General features: G+C 43.7%; 1 protein-coding gene and 1 long non-coding RNA gene across 3 annotated transcripts in view; one reads left to right on the top strand and one right to left on the bottom strand.

Annotated features, from left to right (window-relative positions):
* Window positions 1–27,199, bottom strand: part of TPO (thyroid peroxidase) — a 105,705-nt gene that overhangs the window by 73,004 nt on the left and 5,502 nt on the right. The gene's annotated exons all lie outside the window — the stretch shown is intronic.
* Window positions 7,919–26,991, top strand: LOC308584513. Of its 2 annotated transcripts, XR_014006869.1 has the most exons (5): window positions 7,919–8,019; window positions 8,200–8,387; window positions 12,704–12,864; window positions 22,974–23,089; window positions 26,883–26,991. It is a non-coding gene; the product is annotated as an uncharacterized lncRNA (long non-coding RNA). The 2 variants fall into 2 exon arrangements; XR_014006870.1 differs by lacking the exons at window positions 7,919–8,019; window positions 8,200–8,387 and adding an exon at window positions 9,068–9,284.

The following is a 27,199-nucleotide window of genomic DNA, read 5'->3' as shown; positions in this document are numbered from 1 at the left end:
CACGCAGCTGTCCCGTGCGGGGATCGAACCTGCAACCTTGACATCCCTATTTCCATAGGGTTCGGGTTTCCGAGTGGCTAGGGAAACCAAGCTGGATGGGGAGGGGAAGCCACAAACATGAGTCTGACCAAACTGCGGGAAGCAGTGGAAGACAGGAGTGCCTGGCGTGCTCTGGTCCAGGGGGTCACGAAGAGTCAGACACGACTAAATGACTAAACAACAACAACAACAACAACAACAATGTATGAAGTTACATTGAAAGACCTACATTGGCTCCCTGTACGTTTCTGAGCACAATTCAAAGTGTTGGTGTTCACCTTTAAAGCCCTAAACGGCCTCGGCCCAGTAGACCTGAAGGAGCGTCTCCACCCCCATCATTCTGCCCGGACACTGAGGTCCAGCGCCGAGGGCCTTCTGACGGTTCCCTCCCTGCAAGAAGTGAGGTTACAGGGAAGCAGGCAGAGGGCCTTCCTGGTAGTGGCACCTGTCCTGTGGAACGCCCTCCCACCAGATGTCAAAGAGAAGAACAACTACCAGACTTTTAGAAGACATCCGAAGGCAGCCCTGTTTAGGGAAGCTTTTAATGTTTGACGTATTAATATTTTTTTGGAAGCCGCCCAGAGTGGCTGGGGAAGCCCAGCCAGATGGGCAGGGTATAAATAATTTATTTTTATTTTTATTTGACACCCCCCAAGCCAAGGAGATAAGTAACTCTACAACTTCACAAGTCATCTGAAGGGAAGTTTTTTTAAATGTTTCATGTTTTATTATATTTTTATCCAAGGTGACTGGGGCAGCCCAGTCAGATGGGAAGGGTATAAATAATAAAATTATTACTATTATTATTATTATGGAATAGGGCGTCTCAATTTTCTTTGATGAAATGTTGCAAGGTATTCCGATTAATGCTTTTTATAGGATATTGGACACGGTGCGAGTTTATGGCTGCCAAGTATTGGCCTGAAAGGAAGCGCAGCCGGCGTCAGAGAACTGCTGGAGGATGGAGCTTGCAAGTGTTAGAATGCAAAACGCGGACAGGTTCAGGCACGCAAGAAGGTGGGGGAAAGGGGAGCCCGGATGGCTCAGTTTAAGAGCACGGCGCTGATAAGGCCAAGGTTGCAGGTTCGATCCCTTGTAGGGGGCAGCGGCGTATTACTGCATTGCAGCGGGTGGGACTAGATGACCCTCGGCTCCCTTCCAGCTCGACAGATTCTATGAAAGCACATGGAGCGCGGAAGTTGCATTGCAAGTAGTACGCGGGGGGGGGGGCGCAAGGGTTGCAGAGAGAGAGAGAGAGAGAGAGAGAGAGAGAGGGAGGGAGGGAGGGAGGGGGGAACTGGCCCTCCGCTGGACAACTGACCCGGCCGGGCTCTGTTTCCCAGGGAAGCAGCAAGAAGTTGCAATCCAAAGTTGCAGAAGCGCCCTGCTCCTTCTTCCGCGGAGGGAAACGCTCCTGCGGAGGCGAGAGGCAGCGAGGAGGCGACGAGGTGAGGCTTTTGTGAGGTAGGGAGAGGAAAGACGGGGGAGGGAACCCAAGGAGGATTTGCACGAGAGGGAATGAAGGAGAAACGCGCCTCCCACGCGGAGCACTTTTCCCCGGGAAATGCACAGGGTGGGGTCGTGGCTGATCCGTGCTGCGCGCTCGCGTCGTGCGGCCCAAAGTGCTGCAGGATCGCCAATGCAAGACCCCCTTTTAAAACCTCCCCCTCCCCCAGCTCTGGAAAAAAAGGGGGAAGGGAAGGGAAGGGAAGGAGGAAGGGTATGGCGTCAGGGTGCGGAAGCTGCCCGTGCCCGGCCAGGCGTCGGTGGCGGCGTCAGCGCTGCTGCAGCGGCTGCTCCTCCTGCAAGCAGTGAGTGGAGCGCAGCCGCAGCGGCAGCGGGGGGGTGCGCGCGCGCGCCAAGGCGCAAGGCTGGCGGTGGTGGCGGGGAGCCCGTCGGAGGAAGGAACTTGTCCCTTCCCTCTGGACTCGCGCCCCCCGCAGATGTTGCGCCCGGTGCGGCTGGCACCCCTGGCACCCCCCACGCTACGCCACTGATCATTAAGCCAGCTAAAAGCTCAGAAAGCTCTTTCTAGTTTAGTATACGCCAGTGGAATTTTCCAGTGATAAACCCTTAGTAACATACAGGCATTCTCTATTTCAGTGTGCAATTACGGTAAACAATTATACATAGCAAAGCCACGGAGCAATGATTCTTTTTAGCTTTTAGGTGCATAGCTGCTCCATTCTTTGCAGACACTTTTCCCACTGGGAAATGGACAATCACCCCAAGACACCTGTGATGTTGCAGACCAATATCTAATTTCCTGTTGAGAAGGGTGCCTAGAAGAGATAGCGGAGGACGAGTCCTTTGTGTTGCTTTGCTGCTAGCTCCCTCTTGCATTGAAAAACGGAGTCTAGCCCAGCCTGCTGGCTCAGTGATGGATCTTCTGCCAGACTGGGCCTTAAAATGCTGACCCCTTACATTGGTTCTGGAAGGGAAAGTAGTTCAGGCATTGCAACCTAATACTTTGTCAGAGTTGAAGTGAGAGGCCTGGGGCAAGTAAACCTATTTCCCTCCCTTGAAAAAGGAGATGGCATAAGGCAAGAATACATCAGGTAAATGTTTCAGAAAGCCATGCTTGTCAGCTGTTTCTGCTTCTTGGACCCATCCCTGGATATTATAGTTCAGCAGGCTAGCTTTATCAGGAAGTAAACATTAAAAAGATGAATGTGCTTCTCCTCTAGATGAACAAAATAGGGAAAGCAGTTTCATTTCAGCTAACTCATTAAATAAAAGGCTTTAACGATGCATTCTCAAATAGGTTGTAAGCACTGTTATATACTTATAAGGCTTTAGCTGTTCTTGCATTTTCAGTGAGGGCTGAAACATGTCAAATATACTTTTGTTGGGCTCTTAAAAAGGCAACCTCCCATCTATAGTTGCCCCCAAAAGAAAGAAAACCTCTCCTCAAAGCTGCATCAAAGCATTCCCATTAAGCTAAAGGAGAATTTCCCCTGTGTCAACATTTTTGTTTACAAAGCACCTCAACCTCTTCAGTGTTTGAGGCTGAAGTGTTTATCAGTTCAAACAGCATCCAAGAGGGGCGTTTTGACTTGACAGCCATCTGTACCTGTTTTTAATTAATTTTGAGAAACAGAAAGCCTTTTCCCCAACCCCACATTTAGTTTCTACTGAAAGCCAAACCTAGGCTGAGCACAGGTCTAGGCCTGCTTCAGAATGGAAAGGCTGTCTGGGAGAACCTGACCCTAGCTGCTCATTTTCAAATATTAGGACCTTTCAGAGAGAAGTCGTGAATCACTTAAGTTATCATTTAACAAATTTCAGTAGGCGCAGACCCTGCCATATCTCTGAATACCTTCAGACTGTCAGTATTATGTGGGAGGGATCATTCATGTGCATACTAATAAATTTAGGTTGTGCAATTAAAAGGAATTAAAGCACTCTTGTCACCCTGGCACAACAAATCCACTTAGAAAGAAATGGGGAAATGCATCAAAAAGTGTGAGATGAAGAGATGACCAAATGCAATCTTGGGATGGATGCACCTGTCCATGTATGTTTCTCTTAGTTTCTCGTTTTTTCCAGTCTTAAATGTGAACACATGTGCACTCACAGAAGAAATTTCAGCCACTTCACTCCTCCCCCAGCCTTCCTCCTGCTGCACTACCATGGTTTGGCTTGACATCATGTCTAAATCCAGACACACCACAAGGTTTGTGGTTTTGCTTTTGGCTTACCAGTTGTGGTTTGTCTGAGGGAGACAAACCATGAGCCCGGGGTTGGACACAATGCCAATCTAAACAATAGCTTGGCTCCAGGTAGCGTGGTAGCAGGATGACCAGGGGAGGAGTGAAATGGCAGTGATTTCTGCTGTGAGACTCCAGCGTTTGTGCTTAACCATGGTTTGGCTTGGTGGTATGTAGCAACTGGGCTTCTATAAACTGTGGAAGGCTAGTTTTGTTCTCACTGCAGTGCTGCTCCCAAGCATAGAGCTCTGGTTTCCCCTGCAGCACTGAATGTCAAGCCACTCATTTATTTGGGAGAAAGTCAACATGTGGATTCACGAAAACCACTGGGCAGCAGCTACAACGACCGGTACTCCTCTATCCCTGGTGACTCCAGCCATAACGTACAGAGTGTGACAGAATACTATCAGCTGTCTTTCATATGTAGATACTATCATTACAGTGGTACCTCAGGTTAAGTACTTAATTCGTTCCAGAGGTCTGTACTTAACCTGAAACTGTTCTTAACCTGAAGCACCACTTTAGCAAATGGGGCCTCCCGCTGCCGCTGCGCTGCCAAAGCACGATTTCTGTTCTAAACCTGAAGCAAAGTTCTCAACCTGAAGCACTATTTCTGGGTTAGTGGAGTCTGTAACCTGAAGCATATGTAACCTGAAGCGTATGTAACCCGAGGTACCACTGTATAAGTTAAATGCCAGGGTTAGCGTTAGGAAATTCAAGGTTAGAAGATGCTTGAATATATGGGAGGAAAGGGATGAGGGCTTGTAAAAAAAAATAAAAGCCACCACCACCTGATCATTGCCATTTTAGCCAAATCATGCCCCCCCCCCCCCCGTAGCTAAGGGGAGGTGGTCGTATCTCACAACCCCAATTGGAGCTCTACTAGCTTTTGTCTCTATCTCCGACATTTAAAAGCTGTTAAGCATTGGTGAAAAGCTGCCTTTACTACTTAGATTTTACTTTTCTTCCCCACTCTCTCTGTTATTATGTGTGGCTGTGGTGTTATTTTTCTTGCAGACCTTCTATGGCTGGATGAGAAATCGCATTTTGCAAATTATCTGATTTATAGCTGCGTTTCCCCCGCTTGGTTTGCATTAGAAGCGTGGCAGACTGAAAGAACCTGAAACTTCTCAACATATAATTGCTTTTAAAAAAACAAAAACCCAAAGCCATGGAGTTTCTTAAGAATCGAGATTTCCCTTATGTAGGTTAAGTAATTTCTTTTGCTCTGCTAATGACTCAATTTAGTTTGGAGCCCTTTGTTTTTCTTTTTAACAACACCACTTTTCTTCTGCACTTTGTGCTTTAATTGAAAGGCATTGATTCACAAAGCACAAACTCTTGCAGCTTTTCTTCAGTGGAAAGTTTGTGGGGAGGAGAAGCCTTGTATGTAAATCAATACCACATTGCACATTAAAGACTTTTTTTTAAAAAAAGGGTCCCATTCATGTAGAACATTCTTGTGCCACTTTTTATTTATGGCTATTTTAAAAATGTATAGAGACTTATATAACCCAAATGGCTTCTGAGTGGATTTAGCGACCATGGCTTCCTCCCATGTAAGGCTTGGTTTCCAGACCCTTGATCATCTTGGTTGCCTTTCTCTGCATATGTTCCAACATCCTTCTTGTGGTGCCCAGAATTGGACACAGTATTCCAGGTGTGGTCTGACCAAGGCAGAATAGAGTGGTACTGTTGCATGCACACGAAAGCTCATACCAATGACAAACTTAGTTGGTCTCTAAGGTGGTATTGGAAGGAATTTTATTTTGTTTTGACTATGGCAGACCAACACAGCTACCTACCTGTAACTGTTGCTTCCCTTGTTCAGCAGCTCCTTCCCACATCATGAACAGGGCCGCATGGACTTAGCTCCTGCAGTGGTCTCTGTGACAATGCTGGTATGTGCACCCTTGGTATCTAGCCTTTGGTGGATGGCATTTGCTTTGTGGTGCAGGGAGCTTTGCTGCTGCTGCTGCTGCTGCTGCAAAGAGGCCCTCAGTGTGCAAAACAGAAACAAACAAAACCATGAAACCTCTTCATCCTTCAACGCGAGTACATTTTAAAACAGGAGCTGTATTTTGGTATTTAACGAGAGACTGGCATCTTAAAGAGGTCAGTCAATATAAAGTGTAGAAGTTAAAGTCTGAATTCATATCCAGGTTTTTCAAAGTCTCTTGCTTTGAGGCAGACCCGCAGTTTGAGAATTAAGCTTTAAATCCAATCACACCCCATTACAATATTAGGCAGGGATTCAGCAGTTGCCGTAGATGTTAGACATAATATGTAGGCTGATCCCTGATAATCTCCTTTCCTCAGGGTTTTTTTGTACTGTCTGTTCAAGGTTCCAGGGGATAGGGAGTCATACAAAAGCCAGGTGAAAGTGAACATTTGTGCATAATCCTCTTTCAGTCGAAAGGCTTTGTAGTACTATAACTGAATAAAGATGCTGGATTGCTTCTTCAGAGGAAAGCCAAGTAACCCTGTCGTTAACCTTTCTGCAATCTTGTTCTGTCAGATTTACTATATAAGGCTGCAAGGGATCTATAAAAGATGAGGCCACAGTCCGAAGTGCAATGACTTGGAGGAAAACTCTGTTTAAATCGATGGAATGCACACCTGCGTTATTGGTCTCGTCTAGCACACAGTAAAGTATGCTTTGGACAGTACAACTTGAACACACTTACTGAGGTGTTTGGAAGCAAAGTGGAGACGTAACAGTATTCTCATGCTTAGGACAGTACATCACTGGCAGTCTTTGGAACACTAACTGCTAGAGTGGCCTTTTGGATAGAGTAAACAAAATAGTTTGGATAATTGACGTCATGAACATCTCCAAAATCCAGGATTATTGCTTTAATGCTCTGCTGGGTTTGAAATCCTTGCTGCTTCTAGTCTCCCACTGTGAATAAGTGGTAGTAGTTTGTCTGACATGTTGTTCTTTTTATTTTAAAAATATGGAAATGATTTACCACACAGAGCAAAACTATTAACAAAAAAGTATAAAGAACATGATAAGAACCTATTCTAGAGGGCAGTAAACAAGTGGTAGATGTTTTGACTAGAATAATAAAATAATTAAACAAGGAAGGTGGTTTGTAAATGTTTCCTATATCACAGCCCAAGCTAACTTCAGAAACCTGAGGACATTTTTTTCAAGCAGATGATTTATATTTGTGGTTCTTCATTGTTTTGAATCCCCTCACACTTCCCATTTTGGGGTTTGTTGTGGTGTTATTTGGTAGACAATGTGAGGTGAGCCCTGGTCTGGCCAGGCCACAGGGAGGCAAGTGAGGTATTTTGTAAACAAGGACCTTGTAAATTCTATGCGGGCAGTTTATATATTTAAAAACCGAGGAGTTGTATCAAACCTGAATGTTTCATGTTATTCTAACTTGAAAAGAAACAAAGTCATTACTTAGAAGTCTGAGTTAAACCTCGGTTGGTGTAAAAATCTCTCCCCCATTGCCCCCAAAACTTTTTTCAGGTTACTGATTTTGAATGAGTCAGCTGAAAGAAAAGAAAAGAAAGATTTAGATAGAAATAGGTAGATTTAGATAGAAAAGCACAGCAAGAGAGAGGTTGGGGATGCCTGGGGTAGTGGCTTTATTTTACCGTCAACACGATATTTCTTAACACCTCGTTGCACCTTTTAGTGTCAAAAGATGGTAATAATAGTGATGCGCATACTGCATTCTCTGTCCGTTTCCCTTCCCACAACAACTTTGTGTGCAGGTTGTAGACTTCTTTGGTCACCTATCCATCATCTTCCAAAAGACGGATAAAATAGGACACGGGAAAATGCTAATTTAGATATAGTAAATGATAATTATAGTAATTATAACCTAACGGCATGCCTGTCAACTAAGCTTTCACTTGGCAGGTACGTATTTAAATTAAATCCTGTGAAATGGATTTGAGTCCATGAAGACTGCTACTGTTAATTACCCATCCTTCACCTTAAGGTCCCAGAGCAGGTGACAACACTGAAACACAGTATTATAAACAGCTTAAAAACAATAATAGAAATAAGGTGGGTCCTAAAACTGTACACCTCAAGCGCCAAAAGCCAGGGTAAAGAGGTGCATCGTCAACATTTGCTGTATAATGAAGGTGCCAGATGCATTTTGGGAGGGAGTTCTACAATTTAGGGTGCTACCATAGAGAATGCCCTCTTCCCCACCCAGCTTCTGAGGGCAGAGAACTACCAAGATGACCCAGGAATTTAGGGGCCCATGGCACCCACATACCGACAAAAAACAATATATTTGTAAGGATTATATGGCCAGCTAACATTTACTCAGAGGAAACCCATTGAAATGAATAGCCACGACTAATTTAAGTCCCTTAATTTCTGTGAGGTATGTTTTGAGGCAAAGTTCCTTTAAAAGCCACTTAGAGATCTTTGAAATATTAATTAAATATGACTGTGGCTTTGTTTTGTTTTCAGATAACCCGGGTGCTGCCAACTGTTGATGGGCAGCTTCAAGGCCTCCTCTGCTCTCCTGCGTGATGCTTCTTTATCTTGAAACTGGGCTTGGATCAGACGGCCTTTCAAATAATAGAGGACAGTCCTTCAAACAGAAGTCTACCTCTGGGCAGGACACACGATCACCGTAGTTGTATTGCAACCCAATGGTATGAATGACCTTATCACTTAAGACACACAGACCAAGAACATATAAATGATGTTTCATTTTTCCCCTCAAGCTACAAGTATATTTAACCTTTTTTTAAAAGACTGAACTAGAATAATTTCCGTCATCCCTGATCCTCCTAAACAAGCAAAAAAGTTAAATAGTTTGACACGCTGCCCATTTGCGCAGCTTTAAGCCCCTGGCTTTCATGCCGTATTCTAGGGTGCTTTAACAATTTTGAAAAAGTACCCCCTGGCATTTTTTAAAAGTGCTCTGATTATGGGTTAAATTTGATTTAATTCTATGAATATGCTTTTCTGCCCCTCTCCATAATTTATGCCCAGTGTGACTTGGCATTCAGCTGCATATTAAAGAAAACAGTGTTTAGAAAGAAGAATCTACAGCAGAACAATTACTACATTGGTGGTTGCTTTGGAGCAACATTGGTTTAGGCCACAAGGCATGTATAATAGAAATCCACATCCTATTTAAAACGAAGGCTTCTACCACCTGCTTTTTTCCCACCGCCTATTTCAGCTTGAATTAAAATGTGCCGGTAGCTATGGATATACTTCCTAGCTTTCAAAGCCTTTCATCTGTTCGGTGTGCTTTTTATGCCATTCATCAGGCCTCAAACATTCTTCCCCTCCCCCCCTTTTTTACTTGAGACAAACACTCAATTCCCTCTTTCTCATTTCCCCCACAAAGTTGCTTTTCCAGCTTGCGTTTCGTTGAAAGCCGCCCACCCGTACTCTTTCTGAATCGTTTAGTCCTTTAATTAAGTTTATATTTACTGGCTGAAGGAGGCACCTGCTTGAATTAACTCCAGACAACCGTGTTTACCGCCCAGCCGCTTCTTCTCATGAGGCACTTGAATAAAATAGCTTAGAAGCTTGTGGTGTGTTTTATTATGATGTTTTATTGAACATTTCTTCTTTACCTTATGTTGGGTCAATAATGTATAAATCAAACTTTGGATTTATTATTATTATTTTAAATGATAGGTTGTGAGAGCAAGAAAGGGTGGCCTTAACTAGGATTTTTTCAGCCAGAACTTGCCGGAACTCAGTTCTGGCACCTTTCAGGTGGCGCCATTGCCATTCTAAGAGAACGAGGGAGGTGTTCATGGTGAGTTCCGGCACTTCTTTTTCTAGAAAAAAAGCACTGGGCTTAACAGTTTGGCCCTGTGCTACCAAGCCACTCTGATTGTCTTATTAAAGCAGGTGCCAATCCCCCCCCCAGCCTTATATCCAATATTGGGACTGGGGATAGCTTGATGAACTGACTCCCAGGACCAATTCCCACCCACTTCTGTAGCTCCAAGGCTGGAAGGAAATCTGGTTGCTTGCCAGAAGGCAAATGAGTACTTGCCACAGCTAGCATGATGAACAGAAATGTAGAAGCCTGGTTATTTTATTTGTTTAGTGCATTGACGTCCCACTTTTTGCTCCAAGGAGCTTGAGGTAGCATACAGTGGTGCCTCGCAAGACGAAAAGAATCCGTTCTGTGATTCTCTTCGTCTAGCGTTTTTTTCGTCTTGCAAAGCAAGCCCATTGACGGATTAGTGGATTAGCGCTATTAGCGGCTTTTAGCGGCTTATCTGCTGATCGGATCAGCGGATAAGCGGCTTAGCGGCTTAGAAAAAGGGGGGGAGGAAAAAAAACCAGCAGGAACTCGCAAGACATTGTCGTCTTGCGAAGCAAGCCCATAGGAAATTCGTTTTGCGAAGCACCTCCAAAATGGAAAACTCTTTCGTCTAGCGAGTTTTCCGTCTTGCGAGGCATTCGTCTTGCGGGGCACCACTGTACATGGTTCTCCCCTGCCTCATTTAATCTCCACAACAACCCTGTGAGGTAGGTTAGACTGAGAGGCAGCGACTGGCCCAAGGTCACCCAGTGAGCTTCATGGTCAAGTGGGGACTTGAACCCTGGTCTCCCAGGTCTTAGTTCAATACTCTACACAACACTGACTCTCCTAATTATGACAATTACTGTAGAAAGGATAGGCATAACTAAGGGGAAACGAGGGTTGTTCGCACACTACACTGAGCATAGGTATAAGCTGTCCCTACACATGCAGAATTGTTTGTGTGAAAGATTGTACATTTGTTCACTTGTACAACTGAACTATAGTGCACATGGATACAGAGTGTACGTAACATATGGACTGTAGTGTACATGGGTACTATTTGTATGCACATATTGTATACTCGTTGGATGTAATGTGTGAACATCCCAAAGGATAGATTCCTTTCTAAACTGCTAGTATTCGGCATGGTTAATTCCATGATCTTCCATAGTTGCCATCATCACAGTCAAAACATGTGTCGTATTTTCAAAACCACAAGCTGCTGAGAAGCCAGGGCATTGTTGGTCTGTTTGATCAACCAGGGCCAACCTGGTGAAAACAGCCTTGATAGCTGTTGTAAAAAAAAAGAAGGTGGGGGGGAGTGCATGGCCAAATACAGATCCTCTCTCTTCAGTAGACCTGCTCTCTTTACCCTTTGAGTTACTAAGCATCAGTTTGAGAGAATAACTTTTGGTTATGGCTCAGGAAGATTGAGCTGGGCCTTTAGTGAATCACTAGTTTGGATGGGTGAGTCAGAGAGAATGAGAAAGAGAGGGAAGGAGAGACTGAAACAGTGGGTCACAGGAAGAGAATGAGGGCTCTAGACTTCCTTTCTCAGACTCCTTCCAGACGTTTTGGACTACAATTACTATCAGATTGGGTGAGGCTGTTGTAGATTAGAGGTCTGTTCCTTGCCCTGATTCAAGAAGGATAAGTTGAGAGACCCACAACATTGTCAACTAGTGTCAAACCCAAGGAGTGCATATGTAGTCTCATAGCTTTGCCGGCTGCTTTTGCTTTTATTTTTTTGTGCTGTTCTTTTCTGCTTGTGTGGAACCATGAATTCTAATATGGTGAAGGTTAGAACATAGATGTTAAAAGACAAATATAAGGGCTTGCCTATCTGTTGTGCGTTATAAGGCAGGAGATCGCCGGAATGACTTATACAGTGGTACCTTGGGTTACATACGCTTCAGGTTACATACGCTTCAGGTTACAGACTCCGCTAACCCAGAAATAGTATCTCTGGTTAAGAACTTTGCTTCAGGATGAGAACAGAAATCGTGCGGTGGCAGCAGGAGGCCCCATTAGCTAAAGTGGTGCTTCAGGTTAAGAACAGTTTCAGGTTAAGAACGGACCTCCGGAACGAATTAAGTACTTAACCTGAGATACCACTGTAGTTAACATAGGGTGAGGAACCTGTGGGCTGTATTTTTTGAGGATTTTTTTTTTTTTGGGGGGGGGAATGATCTGTTGAGCGCTATATGCTGATGCTGGGCAGAATGCAGCCAAAGTGGGTGAAGGTACCCCCTTTCTCATTTTTTATCCCTCCTTGCCAACCACATGAAATTAAACTGATGGTCACATGAAATCAGGCTATGCTGCCCACACCTGCCCTGATACATAATGCTGGTGTCCGCATATCCAACTGCCTCTTCTTCCCATGGATGTTAATAGTTTTGGCATTGCTATGTCAGCAGTGTGATAAAGAACTGTGAAGCCGTGTGTGTGTGTGTGTGTGTGTGTGTGTGTGTGTGTGTGTGTGTGTTTTAGTAATAAGTATACAGATACCATTCTCCATGGCCTCCATGTATTAAACATAGTGGTCACACATGCTTAAGTTTGCCAACCTCAATCATTTTAATCTTGTATAATTCTTGGCCCCATCTCACGTTGTCTTGGTGGCCTGGAAACTGCTCAGTAGATCTCTTCCCATGCTTCTCAACTAATGCCAAATGGCCCAGGCAGTGTGAGGGACATGGGCTGCAGATCAGCCAAGGATAGCGTGAAACCTCCAGAAGTGTTGGCAGTGCTGACATTATGAAGGTTGTGCAGTGTCTTATCCTCCCGTGTGGCCAGGGTCTTCTAACAACATCACTTTTGGGTCAAGTGTAGAAGCTGCTGTTTCACAGCCTCCCACACCATTAAAGGGACCCTGTGTTGGATTTTGAAAAGGTTGCAGATTGCTCTGAGCAAACAAGCACGAGATCTGCTGTAGCTTTGCTTTCACCTCAGAACTCGCCTTTCAATCTCTGTCCCCATTTCAGAGATTTGGAGCCCAATGGCCAGCTTATCTGTTCCTTTTTCCATTTATGATTCTCTCTGCAGGTGGTCTGTTATACCTTATTCATGAATTCAGAGTTTAACTGAAGAAGTTGAAAAATCAATTTCCTTAGAAAATGCATGAGCGATGCACTTTCTTTCAAAAAGTTATATTCTGTTCAGTTTGCGGCGTCTTCTTTTTCCCAGGGTTTCTGCACTTCAACGAGGCAGCACCTTGTTTTCTTTAATTATGGCAGTAGATGAGGCCATGCAGTGAATCACCTTACCTTTTCCACTCCAGGAGATTTGCTAATCACATCTACCTCCTGTTCAGCTCATCTTCCTAGTGTGCTCATCCATGCAGCCAAGTAAGTGAATTTGCCCTTTAAGAAATTTACCTGTTTTTTTACCTGCTCTGAATTTATGTGGGAGGATTATTTACTGAAGCATATGTGCCTTAAATAAAGAAACCAAGGACACTGCCAGGCATATATAATACATATCAAGTACCCTATGTGGTCAGGGGTTCCTTTACCTTTACCTTACCCTATATGTACTTGTCTGAATTGCACATCTAATATCTACATGTAGTACAACTACATATGGCTACCACATGGTCAGTATTACAGTACAGTTGCTGGCCATTTCATGTGGGGGGTTCCATTTTGGGTCCTGCTCCCATTTCAGCCCGGTTCTGTCCTTTTAATGATGCATTGTGTGACGTTTTCAGGTTGGCACCGTGCGTGTGTGCATGATTGTGTGACTTTCAAACACACATTAATTGGTCTTATCCCAAAACCCAGAGATCTTCTAGTAAGTGGAATCCTAGACATACCTACCTGGAAGTAATGTCCATTGATTTCAGTGAGACTTACTCCCAGGTAAATGGGTATAGGATCGCAGGCTTTAGTTCTGCCATGCTTCATTGCAAACTGTCTTTGTAATACAGTGGTACCTTGGGTTACATACGCTTCAGGTTACATACGCTTCAGGTTACAGACTCCGCTAACCCAGAAATAGTACCTCAGGTTAAGTACTTTGCTTCAGGATGAGAACAGAAATCGTGCTCCGGCGGTGCAGCGGCAGCAGGAGGCCCCATTTGCTAAAGTGGTGCTTCGGGTTAAGAACAGTTTCAGGTTAAGAACGGACCTCCAGAACGAATTAAGTACTTAACCCGAGGTAGCACTGTACACTGAGTTTCAAAACGTGTTTGTTACACAGCACGATCGGGCTGCTGCCTGCCCCCCAGCCCAAAGTACTGTTGGGTAGGCAAAGTAAAATCACTTTTGTAAAGAATTTAGGTGTGTATGAAAATAAAGAAACCAAACACAAATATATAGAGGCTTGGATTCAGTTCAACAATTCAGCACAACAAATCCCGCTAGCAATGGAGCTTTCCCCTTGTCCTCCCCCCTATGCCCCCATCAAATGGGCTCTGGGAACTGGGAGAACCCTCAGAACAGCACATAGAGGGAGGAGAGGGACAGTCATTCCGTCTGAGAAGCCAAAATGCTTGCACTGATGGAATAATCATAATAGCACAATGGTGAATCCCTTGCACAATGACTTAACATGGGGTGGGAAATTATGTTGCCAGTTGCTGTAATGGTTAAAGAAGTTGGAGTTCTTGTTGAAACTTTTGGCCAGAGTTCTTGATATATCCTTTTCAGTGCAGTTGCTGTAATGGGACATCATAGGTTTTCAATTCAAACATCAATATGAACACAGTGAAGAACTGGTGCCTGACTGGGGAACCTTGTGGCCCTCTAGAGGTTATTGGACTCCAACTCCAATCAGTCCCAACCAGCATGGCAAATGGCCAGGGATGATGGGAATTGTTCAATAGCATCTGCAGGAACTCACCTCTGATTTAGTGGCTGATTTGGTACCAAGATGAACTGGTTTCATTGACTTTTCTTTGATGATATCTGAAACCATTCTCAATGTCAAACACTTATCCTCCACAGCCATTACGAACTCCTTGCGAATGTGCTTCCCAAACTGTATTTTGGTCTTTTATATTCCATTCCTACCAGTTTATTAGCACCTTGTTACATAGTATACTGGGTGTCTTTCAATTGCACGAGATATTCGAATCACTCGTGTCCGACCGAGTCATTGACTAACATGGCTCAATCATGTTAGAGGAGAAATGTGTCTTGAAAATCTGAAACCAGCTTGGAGGCTACATGTGATTTTGGTTCCTGATATAGCGATGAGAGTCATACATGAAGTGTTGGACGGGGTAACTGAACACAGGAGCCATGTCTGTGGGTGCACTTTTGGACCCAAGCAGGGGATGCTTGTACAGGTGCCCGCTTTCATCTGCACCTGACTCTTGATGAACTGAGATGCTGATAAAATGGGACTGGGAGTGTAGTGTGCATGAATGCAGATCGTGGAAGTATATGAATTTTGTCTTTGGATATGTTATAATGTTAATTAAAGAGGTGTGAGAAAGTTTGGAATCTCCTTTGAACAAAGGGCACCGAAATGCTTTATTATGTCATTTATTTCGGGATATAAGTAGCAAAAGTTAACTTATCCCCTGAGTTATAAAGGAAAAGGCAGTCCGCGTGAATTCTTCTTAAAAAACTCTAATAAATAATTTTCAGCACTTCATAGTAGATTATTTGAAAGTAGGCCAGGGGCTCTCTTTCCCCCTCCCTCTCTGTCTTCTTCACTAGGCTAAATGACAAAATAAAAAGGGCACCCAATGACACACTAATCAATATTCTGTTGGTCCATTTTATTTTTAGAGTTCCTTTGGAATGGACAATCTTTCTTTCTTATAGCAACATTACTGTCATACCCTTTTATGCTAACGAGGTATATGAGAATGTTCTGCTTTCTTTCATTCAATAGTATTGACTGAGTCATGGAAAATAAGTAGCCTTTTAAAAAAAGCAACAGAGAGATGATATAAACACCCCATCTAATGCAATTGCCCTTCCATTTAGACTGTAAATTTTAGAGAGTCATCACCCAACCTCCCCAATCAACCCATACTTCCCTGGAGTGTTGTACTCTCTCTTCCTCTCTTTACTTATCCACTTTCTTCACACTAAAGGAAATCTATGGGATAATAAAATATGTTTTACAGCAGACCAATCACTGACACACTGGCCATTGCCACCCTCCATCTGTCATAAATTGCAAGAGTCAACACACCATAGATTATAATTGTCACGGGTTCAGGCTGTTTCTCAGTTTTGTAATTCGATAGTCCACATCTGGAGACATTGACCAAAATCCAGGGAGCCACACAGAACTTTGTTTATCTAAGGGTGCTTTTCACTTTTAAAGAGCACTTTCTTATCTCTACTTCCCTGTGGGCCTGAGTAATTCATTTGCGCATTCATTTGCAATGTTATGGGCTTTTAAAAGAACAAAAGGGTTAATGTTCTCACTGGCCAGGCCTAAAAGAACTGTCTTGTTCATGGCTTTACTTACCCGTGATGACTCAAGCGAGAGAGGGATTTAAATTTTGTAAATTTCACGCTGAAATTACCTTGCTTCACCTTTTCTGAACTTTGGGTCAGATACAGTTGACTGCTGGCTTCTGCACTTCTCTGAAAAGCATACCTACCTAACTCAGTGGTTCTCAAACTGTTTCCTTCAAGGAACACTTGAAAATTGCTGAGGGCTTGGGGAACCACTTAATGATTTTTCTGCCTATTGTACCCATGGTAATACAGTGTGCTAGATGCTGTGTGGCTTTTAATTGTATTTTAATTGCTTCTTCTATCTCTTCTATTGTATGTATTGTATTGTATTGTATTGCAATAAAATAAAGTACAATATAAGAAATAAAAGAAGCAATAAAAATACAATTTAAAATCAAAACAGCAGATCTTCTGAATGAAGCTTGTCTCAGCAGGAGGGGGAGACCCCCTGGCTTCTTCAGCAGCTTCCCTCACCTCTGCCTCTTGGTCTCCCTTCTCTCCAGCCTCCTCTTATGCCTCTGGTTCTGGACTGCTCTCTGCCACAACCTCTTCGTGCTCACTAAGCCTTGTTACTTCTTCAGTTTCTGACACCTCCTCTTCCCAATCTTCTCCCTCTGACCACTCATCATCATCCCACCACCAATCCCCTGGCTCCCTTCATCCCTCTGCATCCAGCCCTTCCAAGACAATATATCAGAAGTGCCACAGTGGATGTTGCTATCTCACGTTGGCAAGCCATTCTGGATGCCACTACAATTTTGCATAGCTAGCTGTAGGACAGTACAGTGGTACCTTGGGTTACATACGCTTCAGGTTACATACGCTTCAGGTTACAGACTCCGTTAACCCAGAAATAGTACCTCAGGTTAAGAACTTTGCTTCAGGATGAGAACAGAAATCGTGCTCTGGCGGCGCGGCGGCAGCGGGAGGCCCCATTAGCTAAAGTGGTGCTTCAGGTTAAGAACAGTTTCAGGTTAAGAACGGACCTCCAGAACGAATTAAGTACTTAACCCGAGGTACCACTGTAGTATAATTTAGTATCCGAAACAAAATCCCTTCCTGCTTTTTCTTTCTCTTTAGAAGGATTTGGACTGGTATTTAATCATGAAAAGATTCATCTGTATACTACCCCGCCCCCCCCCCCAACAGTACAACAAGACTACAATTGATCTTCCAGTCTAATCTTGCACAAAAGTCTCCATCTATTGCTGAAAGCGGTTGCACTTTTGTGAGCTGAGCTGCAAACTGGTGTTAATTTACCAGCAGTTCCAAATCAAATGAAAATGTAATCCCCAGGGCCAGACTATGTTTGTGTATGTTACAAATCTTGTTCTGCGCCCTAAACACCAAGTTCCTTTACAGCACCATTACACGGCTGTAGCACAGTGGCAGAGCCAATGCTTTGCTCACAAAAGCTCCCAGGTTTAATCCCTGGTGTTGCCAGGCAGGGCTAGGAAAGATTCCTGCCTTGAAACCCTGGAGAGTCAGTGCCAACCAACTTAGACCAGACTAAGCTAGATAGATCAATGGTCTGAGTTGGCAGCTTCTTGTGTTCCCATATAGCCAGCTGACTCTTGTGACCGAAAAGCAGCTGTCCTGATAGGATGGAGATTGCCGCCAAACTACTTGAGCGTCTAGCTGATAAATCAAGCACTCATCAGTTCATTGGCAGTTCACAGTGGCGTAGCGTGGGGGGTGCCAGGGGTGCCGACCGCACCGGGCGCAACATCTGGGGGGGGGGCGCGAGTCCAGAGGGAAGGGACAAGTTCCTTCCTCCGCCGGGCTCCCCGCCGCCACCACCAGCCTTGCGCCCTAGCGCGCGCGCCCCCCCGCCACTGTGGCTGCGCTCCGCTCACTGCTCGCAGGAGGAGCAGCCGCTGCAGCAGCGCCGACGCCGCCACCGACGCCTGGCCGGGCACGGGCAGCCTCTGCACCCTGCCGCCGCCGCCATCCCCTCGGCCCAGCCACAGGCGGTGGCTGCTTCTGCCTCCATCCTCCTCCGGGCAAGCAGCGTTGTTTGCGCGGCAGCGCCAGCGGCAACTCGCAGGTTAGGGGTTGGGGGGGGCGCAAATTACTTGCCTTGCCCCGGGTTAGGGGGCGCAAATTACTTGCGTTGCCCCGGGTGCTGACAACTCACGCTACGCCGCTGGCAGTTCATAACAGATGTCCAGCTCCAACATTAACCTTTCTACCTTGGTCCAGATCCTTCACCTCTTCCCCATTTTTCCAGACATATAATGAAGGTGACCACCAATGAAGCAGGTGGAGTTGGTGGGTCCAGGCACCAGCTCAGGATTTAGACCAGGGATAGGCAACCTAAGGCCAACCTAAGGCCCAATCGCCTTCTAAATCCGGCCTGCGGACAGTCCGGGAATCAGTGTGTTTTTACATGAGTAGAATGTGTCCTTTTATTGTAAATGCATCTCTGGGTTATTTGTGGGGCCTGCCTGGTGTTTTTACATGAGTAGAATGTGTACTTTTATTTAAAATGCATCTCTGGGTTATTTGTGGGGCATAGGAATTCGTTCTTTTCCCCCACCCAAAAAAATAAAAATAAAAATAGTCTGAGGGATGGTGGACTGGCTCATGGCTGAAAAAGGTTGCTGACCCCTGATTTAGACCCTAGATGCTGCTACAACCAGGCCTGTGGATCAGGGCAAATATCTTGTTTCAGGAAGGCTGTGTAAGAATTCATGCAAGCAATTGCTCATATGGACTGGATTCCCACCCCTCCTTCTGGCAGTTCTAGTGCTGAATTCTTAGCTACATTTGACACATTGGCAAGTTTTAATATTAGTTTTGGGATGGAGGGAGTTGCCAGAAGGGAAACTAAGAAAAATAATAATGCAATGTGTAAAAATGATCCATGTGCCTCTGGATGGTCATGCATAACTGCACAATTATTTTTGGCAGGATCCTGCGCTAACGTAGGACTGTGTGTGCAGAATATGACATATGCCCTTCAATAATACCAATACCAGGGCAAGGTAAAACATAAAATAATGCTTCTTTTATGTATTGGGCTAGGATCAGGGCGACCAGGGCTCAAATTTCCACTTTTGTGAACTTGGGCCAGTCACTGCCTCTCAGTTTAACCTACATCACAGGGTTGGTGTGAGGATTAAATGAGGAGGGGAAGAACCATGAAAGCTGCCTTGAGCTCCTTCAGAGAAGAAGGTGGAATATCAATGCAATTGATTGATTGATTGATTGATTACTGGCCTTAAAACATCAGCAACCAAAATTAAAAATGGCTAAAGAGGGGACACATAGAAGAGAACGCCTTCACCCCAGTATGGCTCCCCCTTTGTCACATACACAGCCCAACAAGACAACAACAAGAATCCACCAACAGCTTACAAATCAATCTGTCTTACTTGACCCAACAAGCCTTTCGCCCACCCTCCACAAATGCAAACAAAACCCCATTGCAGCCAACCACAGACAACCAACCATACCCTGGGCCCCCAATTCTCTCACTCCCAAGGAAATGTGACAAGCGAATAGAAAGAGAACCTATCTAGTTGACGCTGACACAAAATCCCACACATACACTGTAAAAACCCCCCACAAATTTCACCACCACACCTCCTCTCCCTGCCCTCTTCTTCCTGACTTCATACTGTACTCCACACTAATGTCTCATAACAAATATAACTGATCTGTATAAAAGAGTGTAAAACTTGAAAAAGCAGATAAGACATGTACTTTTGTAAACCAAGAATATATATATATTTTTTAAAAAAACCAGCTAAAGAGAAAAGGCTAAAACAGTCTCTCATTAGAATCCTATAAAGCCTGATTAAACAAACGTCTTTTCTTGCTGCCAAAAACCAACAAAGCAACTGTGGTACCTAATGCTCACCTGTTGTCTATGTCCATGGAGTTTTTGAGAATTGATGCTTTTGAATTATGGTGCTGGAGGAGACTCTTGAGAGTCCCAGGGACTGCAAGAAGATCAAACCTATCCATTCTGAAGGAAATCAGCCCTGAGTGCTCACTGGAAGGACAGATTGTGAAGCTGAGGCTCCAATACTTTGGCCACCTCATGAGAAGAGAAGACTCCTTGGAAAAGACCCTGATGCTGGGAAAGATGGAGGGCACAAGGAGAAGGGGATGACAGAGGATGAGATGGCTTGACAGTGTTCTCGAAGCTATGAACATGAGTTTGACCAAACTGCAGGAGGCAGTGGAAGACAGGAGTGCCTGGCGTGCTCTGGTCCATGGGGTCACGAAGAGTCAGACATGACTAAACGACTAAACAACAACAATGCTCACCTGTAAGAGGAGAGCATTCCACAAATGTGACATTGCCACAGAGAAGTCACTTTCCTGTATGACCACTGAATAAGCCTCCCCTAGCAGTGGAACATGAAGAAGCCCCCTCCTTCTGATCTTAAACACAGGGTAGACTGATATAAGAGACATGTTCCCAAACCATTTACGGATTCAAAGGTGAGCAACCAGCATGATGAATGGGGCTCAGAAGTGAATAGGCAACCAACGCACTGCTTGAAGACTGGTGGAATTTAGGGCTCCTTCAGACAACTTGCTTATTCACTTGCACAAAGTTGCAGAGGTTATATGAGCCATTCATTATGATTTGTCTGCTGTGAGGTTATAGGAGACTCAAGTATTTATCTTGATTTGCTTGCATGGAGGTTTATAAGACTTCCCGCCAATCTATTGTTATCCCACTCTTTCAGTGCATTTCCTCATCACCTTCCTAACACAAAAGCCCTCCCTTTTTTTAAAAAAGGTTGTTTTTTGTTGCACCAGAGTGCTTTAGCACACTTCCTTTGTGCAAACCTAAATTTCTGGCATGTTGTTGAATACTTCCCACAAAATACTGGCCATCTAGGGGTGACCATGATCTCTCCTTGCTTTACCAGTCAGCATTCTGGCATCTGCATTCTGCACCAATTGAAGCTTCTGAATTGTCTTCAAGGGCAACTTCATATACGATGCATTACAATAATATGAACGAGAGGTTACCAGAGCACGGTCCACTGCCCTTATCAATAAACAGTTGTAGCTGGGCAGACCAGCTGAAAGTAGAAAGAAGGTACTCATCACCACCACTTAGTTTCAAGTGAAAAATTGTGAATCTCCCAATACCCCCATACTATGTTACCTGCTCCTTCAAGGGGAGTGTATTCTCATCCAGAACAGCCTCTTCACAGTATCTCCATCTTGCTAGAATTCAGTCGCAGTCTTTTGGCCAATATATAGCCCATTACTTATAGTAATTGTTGAAATCCTAAGTATTTCACATTAGATATTGTCCAATAAAATAATGTTGATAGAACTGAAGCGAATACATTTACTGGAGGCAGGGGGCAGCATCGTTAACCCAATCAATTAACAATAGAAGACCAGACTTGCATAGATGGAACATATCCTGGTGTTTTGTGCAAAAACATATTGGCGTTTTTATTTGCTTTCAATATACAAAAGTTCTTTATTAGTAAACAATGTTACAGGATTTTCTGCAGATACCGGAGAAACAATAAAAGATAGCCAATTACAACAAATGGGGGGGGGGGGGGAGAATCAATATTTTAAATGAGCCAGAAATAGGAAAGATATTCCATGTGAATTTTTTTTAAAAAATACATTGCATTTTGAACCTTACTGGTAAGACCGTGTAGAAAAGGGCTTTTAAGATGAAAAGCAGGTTAAACATTGAATCTGTGTTTGGAGAGCCTCATTGCACAGATGCTTACACATAGCCGTTGACTGCTAGAATGAGCCTTTCCTCACCAAAAAGCAATCAGCACTGTTGGACCAGGCAATGCGGATCATCTCTTTGGTGGTGCTGGTGAGGTGCAAGAGCATCTTCCACTTCACACCCCTGGGTCGGATGAAGGGCTTTCCATTCCCTGACACATGCATCTGTGCACAGGGAGGTCTCCAGATGGGTGATATGTATGGGTATTTCTTGATGGATGAGGACAAATACATGATTTTCCAGATGATGGCTTGGTTGCACAATGATCACTGCGGCCAAAATTACAGAAAAGAAGTATAGTATAAACACTGATGGCAGGATCCCTGAAGGGAAGAGAACTTGCTGTGCAGGTCCCTTGCAGATGTGTGAGCATTTTTGTTTTGTTTCGCCAATTCTTATACCGCTTAATTGCAGTCATCTCTAAGCCATGTACAAGTAATTCAATGCAATAAGAATGAAAACCAGTTGAAGCGAAGCCATCAGAATTCAGTCTAAATGCTTGCTGAATTTAACAAGCTTTCAATAGATTCTGGAAGATCAACAGGGTTTGCACAAGTTTATTTCATTAGCTGCTAAGCAAATGCCACATGTGGAAGAAGATACTGGGATCTCGTAGCCCAATTCTTCAGGCAAGATCTAAAAGAAAAACCAGTTTAAAACCATTTGTCCCCTTACTTGCACTTAATTATTCCACTAGGGTTTTATAAAGCTCTATGCGGCCTAGGACCCATGTACCTACGGGACTGCCTCTCCTGGTATGCCCCGCAGAGGACCTTAAGGTCCACAAATGACAATATTTTGGAGATCCCAAGTCACAAGGCGGTTAGGTTGGTCTCAACTAGAGCCAGGGTCTTTTCTGTACTGGCCCCAACTTGGTGGAACACTCTCACAAGAGATTAGGGCCCTGCAGGACTTGACATCTTTCTGCAGGGCCTGCAAGACAGAGCTGTTCTGCCTGGCCTTTGCTTTGGAACCCAGTCTGACCCTTATGTTTCCCTCCCCTTATAGTTTTGACTTTTAAAATGAGGCTGCATTTTAAATTGCATTTTAACCTGTATTTTAAATTGTTTTTTTCTTTTTCTTTTTCTTCTTATTATGTTTTCACTGAAATTTTATTGGTGTAAGCCGCCCTGAGCCCGGCTCTGGCCGGGGAGGGCGGGGTATAAATAAAATTTATTATATTATTATTATAGGCATAAATGTTAATGGGGGACGGGAGATTTAATTCTAGAGGCCAAATGCTTGACATATTATGCTTTATTCTTCTTGCCAAGCAGCACAGAACTTTTCTCTGTTTTAGTTTTTGAAGGTTAAAAACAAGCACTTCCATGCTATATCAGGAACTGGATGGGGCTTCCTTGCTAAACGAGGAAACACATGTACAAGCTGTGAATTCATTGAGCTTGCCTGTCCCAGGTGAGCATATAGAGAAAGAAGTTTAAAAATGAAGATAAGCAGTGATCAGCCAGTCTGTCAGTGGGGAGCTAGGAGTCTCCCTGCCTGACACTGCTTCTTTCTTCCCAAGCAATAAATCAGCACAATCAGGGGTGCCAACTTGATTAAAATATTGGGGAGCCCAGATAAGCCCTGTCCTGCATAATCGACCCCATGATGCAGTGCGCATACACCATTTGAATGGCAATGTCCATCAACTGGGGGTGGGTGGTGCCTCAAATATTTTAGGACTTTGCTCCTATGAGCACAGTTACTGCTTTGTTAGGAAGGCTTTAGCTCCAGGTGGGTGTTATAGTATGGCCAAACAACACATAATGCTAATGACTCCAAAATGCAAAAGAAAAAACATATTCAGGCCATTGCTCATAGTCAGAAGATTTGTGGTTGTGGATCAAGTTATCCATGATGCTAAACACACAAATCCTGCTGGTAGCAATGGGAGCTTCCTTTCTTGGATAGCAGTAGCTGGACAGGATGTCAATTGAGTCTGTAGTGGGGAAGAAAAGAGTTAACTCCCATGTACCACAGTTCATATTCTCATTGGAGCTCCCAGCAGATTCTATTTAACATTTAAAATACCTTTTGCATCTTATGTAGTTTGATCCACAGTCACAAATCTACTGACTCTACGTACTCACCTGTTACATGTGGAAACCCTAGAATTTGTGCTAGTGCTTAACTCGTTGTATGAAAGGAAGTGCAGTGTAAAGAAGTTTAGATCTGCCTTTCAAATAATAGGAATTATGCTTACCTGGTAAAAGCCCCATTCAACAGTGATGCTTTAGCGTTAAGCAACAAGAACATTCCAGGTTTCCCCAGTGCAATTCTGTTGTTTTGGAAGAAGTTGCAATCTGCATGGGTCATTGGTACTCTTGTTGTAGGAGCACTGCTTCAACTCCCTTGTAGCAGACTGGGACTGTGAATGAAGCCTCTCATAGGAATTGTAAGTGTTAAGCAGTATAGGTGAGGAACAGGGGTGTTTTGATTAATATTACAGGTGAATTAAGTGTGGTGGTCCCTCAATATTTTGCCCCATCCTTGCAGCTATCACTAATAAGCAGGGCCATCTTGGAGCCCCTCTGCTGCAAAATGGCATTGGCCATATCATGAATGCTCTTTGAAGATAGTATGATTGGCAAATACCTGAAGTGTAGATCTTAGGTTGCGGTTGGGACCTGCCCTAATTGGTGAGCTCTGATATGTCGCAATCTAGAGATCCCATGATGCCAGTAGTACGCTACGATTCGTACTCACCAGTACTGTAGATTTCTGAGGGCATCATGGGGTCACTAGAGCTGTTCCTTTATATGGACTGCAACTTGCCTCTAATATTGACACAAGTTTTTATGCCCTGTTGGCAATTGGTTCCCATTAGATATATTGGGGGAAAGTGGGCACCTTTCTTTTCCTTTACAGTTTGTGACTCAGATGACGGAACTTGGCAAGTCGGCAAAACTGATTGGGAACCACCCACTTTCCCAAAAAGATTTTCTTCCTGCCTCCTTGTGACCTAGTTGGAGCCAGAGCCCAATCCAGTGACCCCATTATGCCAATAGGAGATCTGTGACAGAGTTTCTCATGACAAGAATTAAGGTGCTTGCATCAGCTGAGGCATGTGTGTGGATGGTAGTTCTGGAGAATCTAGAAGCTTGCCCTCTCATTTTGTGTTATTTTAGTTGGCCTAATAAATAAATTGCCCCATTATAGATGTGGAATTATCACATCTGTAGCATAACTAGGCCACGGCTTGAGAGGTATGATACTCACTTCCTATAGTCAGTTTTATCTTCAGACTTCCCTTTGCTTAAATTGCCTGCCCCATTATATTTCAGAATATTTCCACATACCCGCCAGCTTAGACCTGCCACTAATTTGCCTTATTAATGTTATACTCAATAAATATAAAGATAAAAATTACTTAGGGCATTTTCATATATTTTAAAAATAGACTCGTATGTTTGTGAAAAATATAAGAGTAAAATATTTGTTTAAAATATATCACCAATACTTATTTGCAATAAACAAAACTATGCTGCAATCTAGCACAACATATTTCTTGCTTCCAAATGAACATTCAATAATGGATCACTGCTATTATCCACAAAACATAGGTCACTTTCCATGAACTACATCAAGAGATGTGCACATAGGTTTCTGTGTGCCTGTCACTTGCTGGATCAGAAACCGTGGGCTTAAAACCCCATTACTTCAAAGTGGATATAGAGCGGCCCTTTTAATTTCTCTTGGAAGTGCATCTGAATGTCTGTCCCCATCCACATTGACACAGCCAGTCATGTTCATCTAGAGGTGGAATTATGTCCTTATTCTTTTCAATGCACTATTTCAAAGGTGCTCCCTTTTTAATTTGGGGTTTAGGACATGTATGCATTGAACTTCAATAATGTATATGGGCATGAAAAGTGCTATATCAATGTTAAGTATGTAATATGTATGCAGGAGGAAAATTCACACATGAAGTATTTCTTGTAGATGTAATAATTACAGCAGTTGCCCACTGACAGAAACAAGTCATTGTTAAGCTGCATAACCTCTTGCCTTTTTTAGTAGTGGGAGCTGCCGCGATGAAAGTGGTGAAGAATGTTCTGACTGCATACATAGTTTTCCTTTAGGATCAGTTTTGGAAAGTTTTGAGCCTCATATCCTGAAACAGTAGTTAGCAGTGATGTATCTTAAAAGTTTTCTAGAGTTGAATTGGTTTTGTGAAGCATGCTTAAAATCTTGGTAAAATGTCAAATCTGATTCAGTTTTTATTGAACTATGGCTGCGTCACTGGATAGTCATATGACTTTAAATCTGCAATACTATACAGATGTACTTGGGACCAGTGCTATTTTTCTAGAAAAAGAGGTGCTGGAACTCACCCTTACTCTCTTATAATGGCAATGGCGCCTACCTGAGAGGTGCTGGAACTAAGTTCCAGTGAGTTCCTGCGGAAAAAAGTCCCAGTGAACTTATTTCTAAATAGGTTGCACTGTGAGAGCACTAGAGTTCATATTGTTGTTGCTGGCATCCATATGACTCAAGCAACAATGGAGTGCGACTTCAGGGTAAAGTCAAACTGCTGCATTAACAGCAGTGAAGTGACCTTCCCAGGGCGCAAGCATGGACAGTGTGTATGGAAGTCCTGGGCTACCCAGACATCATGACTCCCCACTTGGCCTCACTGATGGGGTCCAAAGGAAAGCAGATAAATATATTTGGCACCAGCTTGGCTGCAGGAGTTGTTGGAAGGAGGTGTACAAGGCATCATGCAACCATCTTAGGGACTCCACTCTGGATTTGTGTAGGGTTATTAATGTCAGTAATAATAGCAGCATATTTAGGGTGCAGGACTTGCCCAAGACATTTTGTGGCCTGAGGTGAAAGAGAATATGACACCTCCACTCCCAACCCATTCCATGTACTCTTAAATTTTACTGCAACACTGACAACTTGACAGTGTCTCCCACCATCTCTGGGGAACAGGTGAGGAGGAGGAGGAAGGCAGGCTGCATGGGACACAGACTCTCACCTCCCAGTACCTGCTGCCCGAGGCGGCTGTCTTACTCTACCTAAAGGTAGAGCCGGTGTTGTCTTGGTGTCAGCTGGCTTCAAAGTGCAACTAGTTTGGAAACTTTGCACTAGACTATCAGTTAAGGTCGTTGAATTGCTTGAAGAAACCAATGTAAATAGTATGAATGAGTTTTAAAATGGCACTTACCTTGAATGCAATCTTATGTCTTTCCTTTCATAGGTAACATGATAATCCAAGATGACAAATATGGGATATGACCAAGAGTGTCCCATCCCCCCCGCAAACAGACCTATTTATTCAAATTGTATGGAAAACCGAATAAGTGAAAACTAAATTAAATGAAAAAGAGATACCTGTCCACTCTGCCAGCATTTTAAATAGACAAGGCCCAACATATACATGTGGAGTGATAGAGTACTGTAGAATCTTGCTTTTCAGAATAATAAACAGTATTGATGTTGAAAAATGAATAGGCTTTTTTTTTAGTGAAGAAATAAGACAGGTCTGTTTTCTTCAAGTGAATCTTGAATTTCAAA

The sequence above is a fragment of the Podarcis bocagei genome (genome assembly GCF_964188305.1).
Source record: "Podarcis bocagei genome assembly, chromosome: 3".
Lineage (NCBI taxonomy): Eukaryota > Metazoa > Chordata > Lepidosauria > Squamata > Lacertidae > Podarcis > Podarcis bocagei.
This window is presented reverse-complemented; position numbering and strand designations above follow the sequence as displayed.